Source organism: Osmerus eperlanus, chromosome 26, assembly GCF_963692335.1.
Source record: "Osmerus eperlanus chromosome 26, fOsmEpe2.1, whole genome shotgun sequence".
In the NCBI taxonomy this organism is placed as follows: domain Eukaryota; kingdom Metazoa; phylum Chordata; class Actinopteri; order Osmeriformes; family Osmeridae; genus Osmerus; species Osmerus eperlanus.
In genome coordinates, this window is record NC_085043.1 from 2152273 (window position 1) to 2171034 (window position 18762).

General features: G+C 43.9%; 1 protein-coding gene and 1 long non-coding RNA gene across 3 annotated transcripts in view; one reads left to right on the top strand and one right to left on the bottom strand.

Annotated features, from left to right (window-relative positions):
* pigx (phosphatidylinositol glycan anchor biosynthesis, class X) overlaps positions 1-18762 on the top strand; it is a 39952-nt gene that overhangs the window by 2820 nt on the left and 18370 nt on the right. The gene's annotated exons all lie outside the window — the stretch shown is intronic.
* Positions 13802-14461, bottom strand: LOC134013134 (uncharacterized). The gene is made up of 3 exons (XR_009928678.1): positions 14275-14461; positions 14086-14188; positions 13802-13896 (listed from the first exon to the last, which is right to left on the bottom strand). It is a non-coding gene; the product is annotated as an uncharacterized LOC134013134 (long non-coding RNA).

Genomic DNA, 18762 nt, shown 5'->3' on the forward strand with positions numbered 1-18762 from the left:
GGAGGTCTTTCGTAGCCCAAACAAAGTAGGATGCGGATTTCCTCCGTCGGCTTTTTGTCCCCCAAATGAAATGAGTAGCTACGATAGTGTTTTGGGTGGTCTCTTCAATGTTAGGTTTTTCAGCTACATTCTTTTATATTCCTCATCTGTTGGCAGGCGATGGAAACTGCAAAGTTTGTCACAAGAACAATCCCTTTTTGTTGTAAGTGTGTATTCAACACACTGTCGTTGAAGCCACAGATTCAAGTCTGGTTGTTAGCTAGTACAGCCGCGAACAGTGCAACAGGTAGCCTACCAGAGTTCCGCAATGACATTTTGTAACAATAACAATATAAATGACAACATATGTTTAAAAACAAAACAGTTTTAGTTAAATTATAGTTGAAATTACTTTAGAAAGAATCACTGTTGACGGCTGGCTGGGACTAACGTATAGCAAACCGCAACTTCCGCTATCTCACCGGAAGTTTCACCCATAATAATTTCTACAGTAGACCCCCTGAGAATAAGGTGGATAGGTGGATCGTTCTACACCAATAAGGTAGCTGCTTTTTGTCAACATGGATGGATATGGTTGGCAAATAGAGGATGGGACCTTGCACGTCACCTGGATGACCAGAAATTCGGCCCCTGACAGTGTTTTGCATTATGATACACTGCGGCTGCAGAAGTGCCTGTGAGACAGGCAGATGTTCCTGTTTTTCTGCAGGACTGTCTTGCACAGACTTATGTCGTTGTTGTAACATTCAATTCATTCATTCTTCCACAAATGAAAACAACCAAGGCCGTAGCCATGGAGTCAACATTGGGGGGCGACAAATTAATTTTTTAAATAAGAATTTCGGACAGCGTGCGTGGTTGCCTGTCGTAGAGTAGAACATTTATATTTTTATATCAATATATTGGGGGGGACATTTTGACCAGATTTGGGATGTCCCCCCCCCATATATTATGATTACGGCCTTGAAAACAACACTGATCAACCATAAAAACAATCTTTATGAAAAATATGAAATATGATATATAAAACTGTACAAAACAGAATAAGGAATAACAGATTAAGGACACTCAGTCCTCACTTTCAGTGTCAGGACAGTTATCTTCCAGTTCCTCAATTTCTTTTGTGTTAGCACAATTACAACAACGACATAAGTCGAGGGGGACAACATGTGTGTGTGATAGATGGTATGACCCATCTGTACTCTACGTTAAACGCTATGATCCTTTAAAATGCATAGTAGCTAAGCTGGCATATGCCCTGCCCTAAATCAATTCCTGGTTCAGTCCTAAAGACCTACATCCTTGGTGCTCTGAACCATCTGAAAGGATAGGTCCAAAACTAAGCAGGCAACAGTAGGAAATTTAGACTATCACATAAACTTGTCTCTCCTGCAAAGGACTGGATCTAGATTTGGGATTGAGCAAGACTGAGCGCTTCATGCCAAAACTGTTTTCAGCACATGTTCTCCTTTGCTGCACAGGACAGGCTTAGAATGTTTGCCTTTGACGTGTGTTGGTGGTCATAGTTTAAGTACAGTTTGAGTATAGAGAAAGAGCCTCCATTCTGTTTTCACAGTGGTTTTTAAACAAGCCCTTTGTTAGTGCTAAATGCAACAACACGTTATGTCACTTATTGTCAAGAGTTTAATAAATTGTACTTTAGGGGTGTAACGGGGTAGACCTAGCTGTAAAACCAGCCTGGTGGGATAATTACTTGTATGTGAACAGGCCTGTACAATAGCAAAGGGTTTACAATAAAGGTGATGGAGAAGGTGTGTAGACCACAGACAGTCAGTGCAAAAATAAAGACAGTTTTTATTCTTTAGAATATTATTATTACTACAGATTTCTACCAGTATAAGTGAGTCAAAGACGGTCTTAATCTGTTAATATTTCATCTAACTGGCTGGAAGGTTGGTCCCTTCTGAGATGGCGCTAAGCATAGCCCACATTTAAACGAACAACATAAGTCTGTGCAACACAGTCCTGCAGAAAAACATAAACATCTGCCTGTCTCACAGGCACTTTTGCAGCCGCAGTGTATCACATGCAAAACACTGTTTATTTCTGGACATACTATCCAAAACCAAAGTGTGTTACACATTGCCTATACTCGTACATTGCTTGGTATTGTAGCGACAATGCCCTTGGTACCCACAATGCCCCGCGGCAAGCTGAAAAGCTACGAAGTTAAGGGCATTAGCTTAGTTAGATAAGCATTGTTCGGAGTTCTATTGTTGATTGTTTGTTCTGTTTTGTTATGTGTAATGCTATGGTCTGTAGTTGAGATAATTTGAGTGTTCACCCTGATTGGGAATGTTGTCTAGTTAGATGGCTATCCAAGCTGTCCAATAGGAAAGTGTTTCCGGGTAAATAAACAGTTGTGAGCATTGTACCGCTCAACGCTAGCCGGCGCTACGGTATTGTTGTTCCCGTTTAAAGTGCGGCCAATATTCCAGTGCGGCCTGTACTCCCGATTTTCAAACAAAGCTCCCATTCTGGTTGGGTGCAGCTTATAGAAAATGCGGCTTATTTTCCGAAAAATACGGTAAGCACTTTCATCATATTTTTAAAGCCTTTGTTTTCCACATCAGAATATGGCCTCATATCTGCAGCAATAAACATCCCAATATATTTGGGGATGGCTTTAGCCTGGTCTGACTCGGCAGCAAAGGGCTGCTTAAAATGCCGCGGTGAGAAATTGTTGTGGACAACTTCACTAAAACACCAGGGTGATGACGTGACATTTAAATGTGTGGCCATGCTTGATGTATTTCCACATTCATACGACTTACTTTCGTTACAGTGCCTACACACTGTAACAGTTTTGTCTACCACCCCTTTTCCGTTTTCATTTTTGACAGCTGTTTTTTATTCTTTGTTTTTTGCAATGCGGGGCATGTTGGGATTCAACATTAACATAAAGAGTAAACACAACCCCTAACAAATTTGATTAAATACAAACACGCATCTGTGTTGTCTTTAACTTTTTCTTTTCACCGCAACTCTGCATCGATAATTAGGGAATTGGACTGAAAAGACATAACATAACATCAACTGTATTTCACACTGGCAGTTAAACTTTGCCATTGATCCATGGATCACACGCCGAACCGTGGAGGGTGGTCTGTACGGATCACAGATCTATGATCCGTTACACCACTAGTATGCCGTATACCTGCGTATACCCCGCACTACACCACTGCTTGCAAGACTGCGAGGACGGAGAACGCACATCTAGATTGAGATGCGTGTGTGCTTGGCTATTGCGCAGACTCAGCACATTAAGGCAGCGTTATGACAACACTGGCAATATCAGAACAACATTTGATACATTTTTGCTGTGTATTACATTTGTGTTTGATGTAGTCTCATTCTTACAAACTCAAAACCAGTGTTTCCCTCATCTGTCCGTATTTTTGTGCCGGGAGTTTGATGAATGCTGCGGGCAGCTAACTATATAGAGTAAATGGCAGTCTGTCAATGCTCAAAATGTGTAAGTGGCACTCATGGAACTTATGCTTGAGTATCTCAAAAGTCCCAAATGGAATAGATAAGACTTTTGTGAACAGATTGACAAAGTTTACGCAGTGGCGTTGAAGTAATAAGAAAATCAACCGAGCATTTGGGATATGTTGCTTGAATTTTTTCCCGTTTTCCCCAAACAGTGACTTCTGTGTACTGTTACGCCTGGGACACACTGGCTGTGAAGCCCCATGATTGGCCACTAGGCTGTTCACGCCCAGGCAGGACACTGCACTGCGACCGAAATGGTCGCATATGCGACCTTTTGAAATGCCATTGCGACCGTAATTTTTAAAGGGTCGCAGATGTATCACAGATGTTATGTTTGTGCTTACCTTAGGTTTCAGGCAATGATTTATTATGAGCATTTGTTAAAACAGTAATGTGTATTTTAAGAATATGTTTTAAAACGTGCTCTGAGCATTCAACACAAGTTGATTTTAGCTCCGCGACCCCCGCTCCCGGAATGGTGTAGCCTAACGTTGATTTAAAAAAAATCTACCTCGTCAAGACGCGCGCATATAGGCTACTCAATCTGACGTGTTAAAATTAAGCGGACAATTCGCCATGTACGGAGCATGTGAATGAGAATAATACGGACATATGAATTTCGACACCAGTGGCTCGAAGAATACCAGTGGTCATAGGTGCCATCACCAGCGTATAAGTGGTATTGCCAAACTTTTTCGCCAGCGCAAGGCGCAACGTGTAGCCTATTGAAAAATCTGATGTTTTTGTTTCAGATTCCTCACTACATAAAATGTGGTTGTCATTAGAGTTTACTTAAGTCTTCTAAATTAAATAAACCTCATAAGGTCTGATAAGAAATGATGCAATACTTGTTCCAAAAGTAGTATTGCCATGGCAATACTGACGGCGGCGGCAATGGTTAAGGTACCAAGACGGAGCAATGCACTGTGTGTACCGTATTTTACGGAAAATAAGCTGCATCGTGTACAAGCCGCACCCCCCCAGAATGAGCACTTTGTGTTTGTAGATTTGAGTATAAGCCGCACCGGAATACAAGCCGCACTTTATAAGCAAACAACGTTGCCGTTGCGCGGACCAATGCTCACAAATGATTACTTGCACATTCATACTGTAGCTGCGGACAGAGATCTAACTAGACAACATTCCCAATCAGGGTGAACACTCAAATTATCTAAACTATAGACCATAGCATTACACATATCAAAACAGAACGAACACAACAATAGAACTCCAAACAATGCTTATTTAACTAAGCTAATGCCCTTAATTTAGTAGCTTTTCAGCTTGCCGCAGGGCATTCTGGGTACCAAGAGCAATGCACGAGTATAGGCGATCTTACAGCATTGTGTAACTGTTACCCACATCGGTTGTGGATACTATGTCCAGAAATAAAGCCAAGTCACTCATTTAGTTTGTCTAAATTAGTGACTTTTTGTTATGTCTACAAAATTATTTTAGATATATTATAAGTTTAGCTAGCTTGCAAATCCTGAGGATAGCCTACTGTAGCAGACCTTTCTATGTGACAACGGACAAGGGTGTTTTGTCCCTCGGGAGTTGCCGTAGGCTTGATGCTGAAAGCATTACGTGAAATCAATGAGGGCTGTTCGAATGGCGATGTCAAGAAGAGCAGTGGTAAAATACAAGTTATGAAAAGAGACCGCGTCCGTGTCTTATTGTCCACACGATCATATACAATTATATCTAAAACGAACTTACAAAGAGCTCGGTTAGACTACCAAAGTTGAATTAGTAATGTTTTTAGCGATGCTAGCGTTATTTTGCTAGCTAGCCAAGCCTATAACATTTCATTGGGTCTTGCAGCTGTTTGATTAACTGAAATTATTATGAAATGTTATGTTCTACTAGCCATTTGCCTACTTTAGCAAGTCACTGTATTTCCAAGCCCTGATAGTGTAACTGAGACTACACAGTAAATAATTACTCTTTCAAGTAATAAGCCCCCGTTCAAGTGTTGAGCATAAAATTAGCTGCACGGTCTGTAGAGATCTTGAGACGAAGACACTTTTTTGTTATAAAACTGGACTATAAGCCGCTTCAAAATATAAGCCGCACAAGCACAAGAAAAATCGGAGTACAAGCCCCGGCTTATTTTCCGTAAAATACGGTACTGTAAATTCTGTGGGCCTTCAATTGCAGGATTGTCCAAATTTGTAACAGCGTCAAAACAATTCAAACACGAAACATTGAAGCTTCACAATGACGATATGAAGCACGCGAAGTGTAGAGACAGGTAGGGCCTACATATCCCGTCTCATTCTCATCTCATTTCGGCCGCTTGTATTCGCGATCTCGTTCTTTCGGTCACTACCCACAGTTTGTGACCATAGGGGAGGGTAGGAACGTAGATCGACTGGTAAATAGAGAGCTTTGCCTTTCGACTCAGCTCTTTCTTCACCACGACGAACCGATGCAGAGCCCGCATCACTGCGGACGCCGCACCGATCCGCCTGTCCATCTCGCGCTCCATTCTTCCCTCACTCGTGAACAAGACCCCGAGATACTTGAACTCCTCCGCTTGGGTCAAGATCTCCTCCCTGACCCGGAGATTGCACTCCACCCTTTTCCGGTCGATAACCATGTCCTCAGATTTGGAGGTGCTGATTCCCATCCCAGTCGCTTCGCATTCGGTTGCGAACCGCTCCAGTGAGAGCTGAAGGTCATGGTCCGATGAAGCCAACAGGACCACATCATCTGCAAAAAGCAGCGACCTGATCCTGAGGTCACCAAACCGGACCCCCTCAACGCCCTGGCTGTGCCTAGAAATTCTGTCCATATAAGTTATGAACAGAATCGGTGACAAAGGGCAGCCCTGGCGGAGTCCAACCCTCACTGGGAACAAGTTTGACTTACTGCCGGCAATGCGGACCAAACTCGGACAGCCCCGATCAGGGAATCCGGTACCCCGTACTCCCGGAGCACCCCCCACATGAGCCCCCGAGGGTCACGGTCGAACGCCTTTTCCAAATCCACAAAACATGTGTAGACTGGTTGGGCGAACTCCCATGCACCCTTCAGGACCCTGCCGAGGGTGTAGAGCTGGTCCACAGTTCCAAGGCCAGGAGGAAACCACATTGCTCCTCCTGAATCCGAGGTTCAACAATCCGACAGACCCTCCTCTCCAGAACCCCTGAATAGACTTTTCCACGGAGGCTGAGGAGTGTGATCCCCCTAAAGTTGGAGCACACCCTCCGGTAGGGATGGGTATCGAGAACCGGTTCTTGTTTAGAACCGGTTCCCAGTGAATCGATTCCTTGGAATCGTTAGATAAATTCCTTAACGATTCTGTTAACAATTCTCTGTGCCGTTAAACAATTAAAATGCTAAGTTTAATAATGGATTAAAAATCGATATGCTCAGTTTAATAATGGGACACGCGAACGTCTGTCTGAATAAACTATAAAAGTTCGCGCATAGACAGACTGCAGCAAACATGGCAACTAGGAAGAAGCGTTCTAAAGTTTGGTTGTATTTCACACGACGAAATGACAACAACGCCACTTGTAGCGCGTGTAAAAAGTATATTTCGTCGAGGAAATACTACAAATATGAAGAAGCATTTGAACACACAGCATGGAATGAAGTTATTGGAACGTCATGTGTTCGATGCATGCAGCAGCGCAGCTAACGTTCGCGCTTCATCTCTAACTATCTAAGGTAGAGCTAAACTGCTCAAAAGTGATCACAACCACTTGTTACTGTGTGAAGCAATTTGCCTTTATTATGTGTAGTCGATCTAGTTATCTTCTGTCCCGTCGTTTGAAGCATACATTTTAGCTCCGGTATTCGTCTCCCATTAGTATTGATCTTATTGATCATTTGACGTTATCGGGGCGGCGTGTGTTATCAGCAAACGTTCGCGTGTCGCATTATTGAACTGAGCATATCTTTTTTTTATTCCATTATTAAACTTAGCATTTTAATTGTTTAACCTTTTAATAGTCCTGTTAAATGTGCCTGAAAACGCCTAAACAACATACCCAAAGTACATTGAAAGCTGTTGTTGAACCATTTGGAGTACATGCATGTAAATGGTCTCTTTTGAAAGGTGACACTGAAGTTATTTCCCCTGTTGTTAGGACCCCTGTAAGTCCTACTGGTGTTGAATAATAGAAGCTTGAACACAACGAAACTGAAAGTTTCTATCTCCGACTAGATTTTGTTTTGAAAACAGAGGCCTGAAGAGGCCTAGAGGTGGTAGGTATTAGCTCATTTCAGAGCCAGTCAAAGCCAGTTTGAGAAATTTGTTTAGAACGAGTGTGTGTGTGGGGGGGTGCAGGACGCACAGACCTATGGCTGTAGAGGGGAACATCGATGAGAGAATCGATAAGGAATCGAATCGATAAGCAGGAATTGATAAGGAGCCGGAATCGTTAAAATCTTATCAATACGCATCCCTACCCTCCGGTCCCCCTTTTTAAAGAGGGGAACCACCACCCCGGTCTGCCAGTCCAGAGGTACTGTCCCCGATGTCCACGCGATGTTGCAGAGTTGTGTCAACCAAGACAGTCCTACAACATCCAGAACCTTAAGGAACTCTGGGCGGACCTCATCCACCCCAGGGGCCCTGCCACCGTGGAGCTTTTCAACCACCTCGGCAACCTCAGCCCCAGAGATAGAAGGGACCCCCCCGATGTCCCCAGACTCTGCCTCCACGTCGGAAAGCGTGTTGGTAAGGAGGTCTTCAAAGTATTCCTTCCACCGATCCAGGACGTCCCCCGTCAAGGTCAGCAGCGCACCATCCCCACCATATACAGTCTTGACAGTGCACTGCTTCCCCCTCCTGAGTCGCCGGATGGTGGTCCAGAACCTTTTCGAAGCCGTTCGGAAGTCGTTCTCCATGGCCTCTCCGAACTCCTCACACGCCCGGGTTTTTGCCTCTGCAACCGCCAAAGCCGCATTCCGCTTGGCCTGCCGGTACACATCATCTGCCTCTGGAGTCCTACCAGCCAATAAAGTTCGATAGATCTCCTTCTTCAGCTTGACGGCATCCCTCACCTCCGGCGTCCACCACCGGGTTCGAGGGTTACCGCTGCGACATGCACCGACCACCTTGCAGCCGCAGCTCCGGTCATCCGCATCAGCAATGGAGGCCCGGAACTTGGCCCATTCGGACTCAATGTCCGCGGCCCCCCCAGAGACATGATTGAAGCTCTCCCGGAGGTGGGAGTTGAAGCTCCTTCTGACAGGGGATTCTGCCAGCCGTTCCCAGCAGACCCTCACATTACGTTTGGGCCTGCCAGGCCTGACCGGCGTCCTCCCCCACCATCGTAGCCAACTCACCACCAGGTGGTGATCAGTTGACAGCTCCGCCCCTCTCCTCACCCGAGTGTCCAAGGCATTCGGCCTCAGGTCCGACGACACGACTACAAAGTCGATCATCGAACTGAGACCTCGGGTGTCCTGGTGCCAAGTGCACATATGGACACCCTTATGCTTGAACATGGTGTTCGTTATGGACAAGCCGTGTCTAGCACAGAAGTCCAACAACAAAACACCGCTGGGGTTCAGATCGGGGGGGCCGTTCCTCCCAATCACGCCCCTCCAGGTCTCACTGTCGTTGCCCACATGAGCATTGAAGTCCCCCAGGAGGACAAGGGCATCTCCGGGAGGAGCGCTTTCCAGCACCCCCCCCAGAGACTCCAAAAAGGGTGGGTACTCTGAGCTGCCGTTTGGTGCGTAAGCACAAACAACAGTGAGGACCCGTCCCCCCACCCAAAGGCGGAGGGAGGCTACCCTCTCGTCCACCGGGGTGAACCCCAACGTACAGGCGCCGAACCGAGGGGAAACAATGCCTCGACGCCTCTCACCAAGGGCAGCTCCAGAGTGAAAGAGAGTCCAGCCCTTCTCAAGGAGACTGGTTCCGGAGCCGATGCTATGCGTCAAGGCGAGGCCGACTATATCTAGCCGGAACCTCTCCACCTCGCGCACCAGCTCCGGCTCCTTTCCCGCCAGCGAGGTGACGTTCCACGTCCCTAGAGCTAGCTTATGCAGCCGAGGATCGGACCGCCAAGACCCCCATGACCCCTCCTGCAGATGGTGATTCCCAGTTGCCCTTGCCCGGACGCGGGTCACCGGGGCCCCCCCCCTGGAACCAGGCCCGGGGGTGGGGCTCGATGGCGAGTGCCTGGTGGCCGGGCCTTTTCCCATGGGGCCCAGCCGGGCACAGCGGCAACGTGGGACCCCCTTTCAGTGGGGGAACCATTGTTATTTTTCTTCATGGTAGGTTTTTTTGAGCCACGCTTTGTCTGGTCCTTCACCTGGAACCTGTTTGCCTTGGGTGACCCTACCAGGGGCATAAAGCCCCCGACAACTTAGCTTCCAGGATCTTCAGGACACGCAAACCCCTCCACCGCGGTAAGGTGGTGACTCAGGGAGGAGTACATTTTACTCGTATTGTTAATTATCATTAAAACATTGAATCATGAATCATGAATCAATGCCTCATCGTACTTGCCACTGTCCTCAATCCAGAAGAATTTTACCTTTGAGTCACTGGCATTGAGAACACTGAAGAGCCCAATGTGACATTGAACAACGTTTTAAGATCTTGCAATGAGCACGTCTCTGTCACTTTTACAAAGTGTACAGACACAGCTTTCTTCTTCCACTGCTCATAGGTCAGGATCACTTCCTCTACCTCAGGTGTTTCAACTTCATTATAGCAGCAGTGGGGGCATACTCTGTACATACAATTTTTGTTCTTGAGGTAACACACTATTCCAGACAGGATCTCTGAAATGCTTAATGTTTTGAGCATCTTCTTCTGATTCATTTTTTCTAAGAGAAGCCTCATATTTTCATGGTCAAAGCACGCACAAGTGTTGCGGTCCCTCGGTTTTGCCTCTGTTACCCAAAAAGGGCAGTACCTTGCAAACTGTAAGACAGAGGCATGTGTACAATCTCTTGGTATTCAGCATGTAGCTCAACCAGTGGTTTTGTTAGCACACGTCGTTCTCTTTTTTGCTTTTACTTTGTAACTGTATCCTTCTTGCCAGGTAACAGTCTGCTGTTCTCATCCCGGCAGAGAAATGCCTTCACGTTGGCTTTTCTTCGAAATGCTAATTTTTTGGCACCCCTGATGTTGAATTTCTTATTTATACGGGTAGTTTGCTTTCTTTCTGAAACCTTTCAGATTCGGTCACATTGCTTTTTTGACTTTGCCAATTGTTGCTTTAGTCTTACTGTCTGCTTTATTATTCATGTCTGCTCATTTTTTCGTTTCAATTCCTTGCAATCATTTGCAAGTGAACGCGCAGATCTGGTGGGAGGGAGTGGATCTGTCAGGCCAAAAACTGTCCTAGTGCCAAAAACTGTCCTATCTGACTTAACAATGCCGTTCCGATGCAAGGACGCGTCCGTCGCTATGCCGACCTTAAATTCCTGAGATATCTACGCGTGCTAGCAGGAAACCTTCCTTTTTGCTATACTGGTTACTAGTTAGGAAGTTTTGTATTTAGGCCTATTTAAACCAATTTATTCTACTCTACTATTTGAAGTTTTCACTCGTTCGATAGCTAGTGCTAGCTAGCTTTTTTCGTCAAAAAAATAACTTATTTAGCATCAATTTTAATAGACCGGGAAGGCAACACGTATAGTATTCTACCTGCGCGCGTTGCTGTCTCAGGAATGTTGAACGAGAGCATCGGAACGGCATTGTGACGTCAGATGGTGGCACTAGGACAGTTTTTGGCCTGACAGATCCCTCTGTGGAGTTGAGGTAGCCAGTGGCGGTCCCCACTTTGTAAATGAGACCACTGGAGGTAAAGGATCAGGGGCAGGCTCCCTCTCTGATTCCAAAGGTGGTTCCTGTGGTACCTCATCCATTGGAATTTCAGGTGACACATTTAAAGACTCTGGGGTCAGGTTCAGTATATTATTTATCTTCGCTTGCTTCTCTGCCTTCGTTTTGCCCTTATCATATACACCTCCTTTTTTCTTTATCTTTTTGGCCAAGTTCATCAATTGGCAGGTGTTCTCTTTTGCCACTGAGTTTTCTTCTTTGTAAACTGAAAACAAAAAGAAAACTGTACTATTTTACAGGGTGCATCAGGGCGCATAGAACAGCACCCGGGCCATTTTCAGCCCAACCAATGTCACATACCCTATTTGGAGACCTTAAGGAACAGTGTGAAATACCCTATAAAATCAGTTAATGACCCCTTTAAAGCAGATTTAATAATTTTGTAATGAATGACAAACGTAATTATAGCCTAATATAATTTGTGATATTGTGGCATGTTAAGGCGTCATTATAGATTGTTGACATGTTTTTTCTGGAGCAAAGACAAAGATGGATAAATCATGTCTGATAACCACAATATTGTTATGGTTATGCAACATTGTCAGTTAACACCACAATGATGGCATTAACAATAACGGTAAGCTAGTAATAGTAAAGCAACACGTCATCATCATGATAATAGTAACATATATATATAGGACTATTTAACTTAGCTTTCTTTGCCGAGCTAGAACAACGAAGGAGCCAGATATTCAAGTTTATAGTTTCTTTAATCCGACACAATACTTAAGCAGTCATACTAAAAACACGAAGCAAAAAGAAGAGTCATATGTGTAACATATGTTCCATCTAGAATAGTGAACAGAATAGTATACAGTATACAGTGATAGCATTGATTGATTAGATTGAGTTTGCATCATACTGATTCTTAATCAGACTTTTACCCCATTCTACAAGTTTTCTGACTCTACTGCAATGCCTTAGCTCACACGCTCGTGACCAGATGTCGCAAAGTATGACGTATACAGCTAGTTGCAAGCGTGCACGAAACTCGGAGCTAGGAACAAGGCGAGCCACTGTTCTGCACAAGACCAGACGAGCCGGAACTGGAAAGATGGTGCGGTCCGTTTCTCGCTCTCTCTTGCCTCACTGCGCAACTGAGAACTTTTCATAGAAAAGAATGGGGACGCCATCTTTAAAGAGCAGGCTCGCTGTGTCTAATGCAAAGAGTATAGAAGAACAAGAGGCAAAACTCTGATGCTTTTTTGGTAACAGCCACTAGGTGGTGCGGCCACCATTTTGGGGTGAAGATTCCTACTGGACAACAGCACAGATAGTTAGCTACATACTACATTTACATTTAGCAGACGCTCTTATCCAGAGCGACTTACAGTAAGTACAGAGACATTCTCCCCGAGGCAAGTAGGGTGAAGTGCCTTGCCCAAGGACACAACGTCATTTGCACAGCCAGAATCGAACCAGCAACCTTCTGATTAATAGCCCGATTCCCTAACCGCTCAGCCATCTGACCCCCATACTAGCTAGTTATAGCTAACAGCAGTTATACAGAAACAGACAGAATGACAACGAAGTCCAAGTGGACTAAAAGAACGCAGTGTTCGGTAATCTACTGCAAAAACTATCAGTGTGACAGCTACAAATCTTGCCTTTCATCGTTTTCCCAAAGACCCTGACAGGTAAATTTGGCCGGTAGCGCAATCTTATGCACCTGCTAACTTTAACTGTTTTTTAGTCTAGTAGTAAACTTAATTCCTTCTAGGAACTGCAGGTCCAAGCCATAGAAACCATAATAATGATTTATATGGATATGCCACTAAGTTAAAATTAGCTTATTAAATTCATTTGAAGAATTCATTTATTTCCTTGATAACTTATTTTTGTATGTAGCCTAACGTTATGTGTACCTCCTGGGAAACGGTCTAACCCAGCTAACACAGTTACGTTGCCCTTACGTTGCCGCAACATCACTCGATGACCAAACATACGTTGCCGCAACGTCTTTGGCGACGTTGCGGGACCGTGCATCTGTGGGACGCCAGAACGTAACCGCAACGTAATCTTGTGACGTTGCCAGTCCGTAACCGCGACGTCGTGGCAACGTTATTTTCCGACGTTGCCAGTCTGTAACCGCGACCTCCTAGCAACGTCATTTTCCGACGTTGCCAGTCTGTAACCGCGACCTCCTAGCAACGTTATTTTCCGACGTTGCCAGTCTGTAACCGCGACCTCCTAGCAACGTCATTTTCCGACGTTGCCAGTCCGTAACCGCGACCTCCTAGCAACGTAATTTTGTGACGTTGCCAGTCCGTAACTGCAACGTTAACTAAGTAACCTATATTTCTCAATTCTACTGCTTATATTGGGGCGGTTCATATGCAGACCTCATTTGCCCAAAATGCTACTTGTTCTTGTATAATAGGCTACATGGTAGCCAACTTTAGGAGGACTATGTTTGTGTGATGTGTAGCCTAACTCCAGCTAATCATAAACAAGGCAGCATTTCCATGTAACATTGTCATTTTATTTCAAACAAAGTGCCAAACAGTGAATTAAAATCTTCTGCCAGTCCCCGCTACAGGTCCTGTCTGTTGGCCCTGACAATGAAGCACAAAATAAGTTAGTGTTCTATCAACATAATTGCACGTGTAAAAAGGCACTATACAAGTCATAAAAAAATCACATCTAAAATAATATACATCATCAAAAAAAGATGTGATTCTAGATTTTTGTCACATAGCCATGTGAAAGGTTGGATATGGAAGCTGCAATCATGATTCATTCACCTGGCTTGTTTTGAATGGGCTGCCGGGGTGTGTTTGAGTGTCTCCTCTATGAGGAGCTCCACAGCTTTCTCTCCCAGTCCCGTCTTCCACTTCATCACAGCGTCTGGAATTAGAAGTCATTAACTTATTGTCAGCACCAATGTGAACGCTGCGTGTAAGCCATAGTTCATGGCATCTCCAAACACTTACCACTCTCTTTCGCAACTCCAGCACCTTAAGGCGCTCCTCAAGGTCTTGGAGTTCAGCCTGTGTTTGGGCCACCTGTAGGTCCATCACTGGCACCTCTTCAGTGTGTCTGCCCTGTAGTCGCCTGAATAGGAGAGCCTCTCGCTGGTTCTCCTCCAATGTCCCCATCTTCCGGAGCATAACCTGTAATGTGTCTGTCATTAAAGACAAGTAAAACAAGTTTACAAGAGTTAGCATGATTGGCATACACTGTGGTTCTTCTAGATTAGCTGTAACAATGATGTAAATAACAAATGTTACCTTGAATGGTTGTATACAAAGCATTTTTTTTTGAGTGTCTTATATTTGCACTTGCCTGGCTGCCAGCTGTTTTCCTGGGCCCCCAATTGGTTCACCTCCAGTTGACATCTAGGGGTATGGAATCTGGTGATGCAAAAGTTTTAAGTCATGCTTTTGCTTCAAAACATAGCCTTTAGGTTGCCATGGCTCATACAATTATTGTCACCGTTTTAAACGGTCATTCATTACTTTACCATCATTTCCCAGGGACACAGTGCTAGGCCGTGTGGCGGTGGTAGGATAATCTGTACAGAAATGAAAATGGAATGTAGTTTATGTACATAGTTATAGAATATTGATATTAAAGGAGTAGCATTGCACATATGTGATCGTTCGAAAGCAGGGCCCCACATCGTAGCGTCGCACATGTGTGATTCTGAACATTCCAACCGACTGTTTTCCGATAGACAAAAACTATATGACAAACGCTATAGTAAGGCTTCAAAATTTACAATTAGTAGGCTAACAAGTAACACTAGCAGGTGGTAGCATTGCTACGAGTATTATGCTAGGTTGCTAGGTAACGGAAGCTAATTAAAGCTACCTAGCTGCCGTTTTGGAAAAATAACTGGTGGAAGCGTCGGAAATATTTAGAACTCACGCATCTAAAAGGTTAAAACGAATAAACTTATCCAAAAACAGATGGCATGTACAAATTGGAAAAATTAGTGACATGATACTTTTATAGACGCCATTGCTGTGCATACCATGGCCGACTGATTAAAACGTGATCAGCCACGCTAGCTCCACAGTCTTTGAAAATTCCGGGCTAAATAAACTATTTTGGGACAAGGTTTTTTAACAGTTCTGAACGTTTATTTTCACTGATTCTTTTGTGGGTGATTTGTGAGACGCTAAACTTTGATAACATGTAGGCCTATGCATTTTCAGTATTTCAACATAACTTTCTGGAGGGTTTAACCTCTACTGTACTGTAGCTAGCGAAATCCTAACGTAAACAATGTGAATCTGATAGCACATAAACAGGCTAAATTTCAAACATATACGTATTAGCATGCCCCATCCAATTTCTGAAAATATGTTTATATATTTAAACTATTTCTGTAAAGAAACTCACCTTTTGAAGTAGCTAATTTCCAGTTGAAATCCAATGCGTACAAGACGGTGTTGAACCCCTGCAAAATCTCTTCTGAAACCCCAGTTTCAGCGATGCGTTGAAATGGGCATGCGCAAAGTTGTTGCTCAGGGGCAGGTTTGCTAAGGAAGAATTGTAATATTCTGTGATGACTTGTCTTTGGAAATGAAACTCTTAAGAGTCGCTTACCTTTTGGTCACATTTAACAATTTTGTATCACAAAAATTATTGGAGCACAAATTTGCATTGTGTGTCATACAGCTTTGGTGTGCTATACAAATAATGTTTGCTTAATCATGTTACACATCACACATTGATTGCTTTTGTACATGTTTATAGTAAAGAATGAAAGACTAAATTATATTCCAAATTCAGTCTTTTATTTATTAAAGCTATGTTTCTGCATATGAGAAAATTGATGACCAATGACATGCTGGGGCTGAGCTGCACATGCATTGTCTACATTTATACGTGCTGGGTGCAACATTTAATATTGTGTGTGATCGAAATTCATGTAGACTATACATTGCAAAGGTGTCAGAACTGAGAGCAGTCCAGTGTGATCTCTCCATCTCTGGATAAACCACTATATTGCACTCGAGATCCGTTGTCCTGCGACCAAAGAGCGACTTAACCGCAACTTAACCCATGGTACCAAAATTAATGTATCCAGCCGACCAAGGTACAACGTCACGGCAACGTTGCCCACGGGACCAAAAAATAACGTAACCAGCAGACCAAGGTACGACGTCGCGGCAACGTTGTCCACGGGTCTAAAAATAAGGTAACCAGCCGACCAAGGTACGACGTTGTGGCAACGTTGTCCATGGGACCAAAAAATAACGTAACCAGCCGACCAAGGTACAACGTCGCGGCAACGTTGCCCACGGGTCTAAAAATAACGTAACCAGCCGACCAAGGTACGACGTTGCGGCAACGTTGTCCAGGGGACCAAAAAATAACGTAACCAGCCGACCAAGGTACGACGTCGCGGGCACGTTGCCCACGGGTCTAAAAATAACGTAACCAGCCGACCAAGGTACAACGTTGCGGCAACGTTGTCCAGGGGACCAAAAAATAACATAACCAGCCGACCAAGGTACGACGTCGCGGCAACGTTGTCCACGGGTCTAAAAATAACGTAACCAGCCGACCAAGGTACGACGTCGTGGCAACGTTGTCCATGGGACCAACTGGCAACATTCACCTTTATAACGTTGCTACGACGTTGCCACAACGTTGCCAGAAGGTAACGTCGCGGGTTACAAACTGAGCACTTACTGGCAACATTGCCGCAACGTCATGTGTTAGCTGGGAACGTTATATGAACTCATATCACTTTACCTGTCACACTTAATGTAGAGAGTAATATCATTAATTAGGCTAATGATTGTGAGTGAGTGCAGGGGAGTAGTGTGTGACACAGAGAATTGTAAAAAGTAACTCATCTACATGGTCTCTTGATACTACAGACCGTGCAGCTAATTTAATGCTCGATACGTTAACGGGGGCTTATTACTTGAAAGAGGAATTATTTACTGTGTCGTCTCAGTACACTATCAGGGCTTGGAAATACTGTGACTTGCTAAAGTAGGCAAATGGCTAGTAGAACATAACATTTCATAATAATTTCCGTCAATCAAACAGCTGCAAGACCCAGTGAAATGTTATATACAGCTAGCAAACTAACGTTAGCTATCATCGCTAACGACATTGGCTAACTCAACTTCGGTAGGCTATCCTCGGTATTTGCAAGCTGGCCAGTGCAGAATTTCAAACTAAAATGAAGATTTTGTGGAAAAAAGAGGAAGACTTGTCTGTGAAATAAACTGTTAAAAGGGATTTGATGATCACTAGTCTAGTGATTACGTTATTCTGTGTTGTCATCATTCAGTTTTTTTTTAACAAAGCAGCTTATATTGCCAAAGCGACAGCAAGAAGCTAGTGGACTGCCGAGTCGCTTTCACCCCAAAATGGCGGAAGCGTAGCGCTGCTACTGGGCGCTAGTGTTGCAATGGAACGTTCTATTGGCTTTCACTTCTTGTCAATATAAGTCTTTGACCTTGTCATCCTTTGCAGGTGTCTGAATGATGTCACATCCTGTCCACATTATATTGACCACATGACTTGATCCAAAATGGTGCCTTTATATTGGTTACTCCGAATGACATCAATGAAAATAATTTTTCCCGACATTCTTTCTCATAACAAAGCACAAGCTTCTACACATAATTTGAATACCATTTTGCACAATGTTGATATATGATGTTATAAATAATGCCAGAATAAAAAATATTTTAATCCCAAATGAAATGGCTGTATTGGCCTTTGGACGGTTAAACCGAATGACCTTTTTACACTTCAAAATCTTTACCTTTATATGTATCAAAATATATTTAAACCCTTTTAGATTCAATAAATGAGATCAAGTTGTACTACCTTACATATGTTTGATGTCATAGATTTGTTTTTTTATTATTAATAAGGCCTTTGGACCAAAAAAAGACCCGTCACGTCATTGACCCAGACATTAAGCAAACTCAGCAGATGACTTGGCGATCATTTGTAGAGCTCAAAAATATAAATCTTGACTTGAACATAATTTAAGAAGAAGAAAGAGTGGATTCAACACGCTTCATGGGGCTCTTATCTTCTCTTTTGGTCGCACTACAAACACAAAACGTAAATATACATCCCAAACTGTGTTGTGCCCTCTCCTTTCGTATGCCCCAGTATTGGGTATTGCATTTAGCTTGCTGAAAAAGGACATGAACGGTCAGGGCTCTCAAGTCTCATGCATTCGCCGTGAGACAATACATTACATGTATGGCAATCTCACACCAAACTTGAGATCAAACTTTAGAGCCCTGAAAGGTGATGTTTGCTAATTGTTTTCTGGTGATTGACAATGTTCTTAAATGTCATCTGCCTCACACCGAAACTATTTCCATACGTGGCTATTCCACGTATGGAATACGTGCCAGCATTAGCTGGTTGTCCAGTGTTGCCAATTTAACAACGTTGTCGCTAGTTTTAACGACTTTTTGACAAGTCGT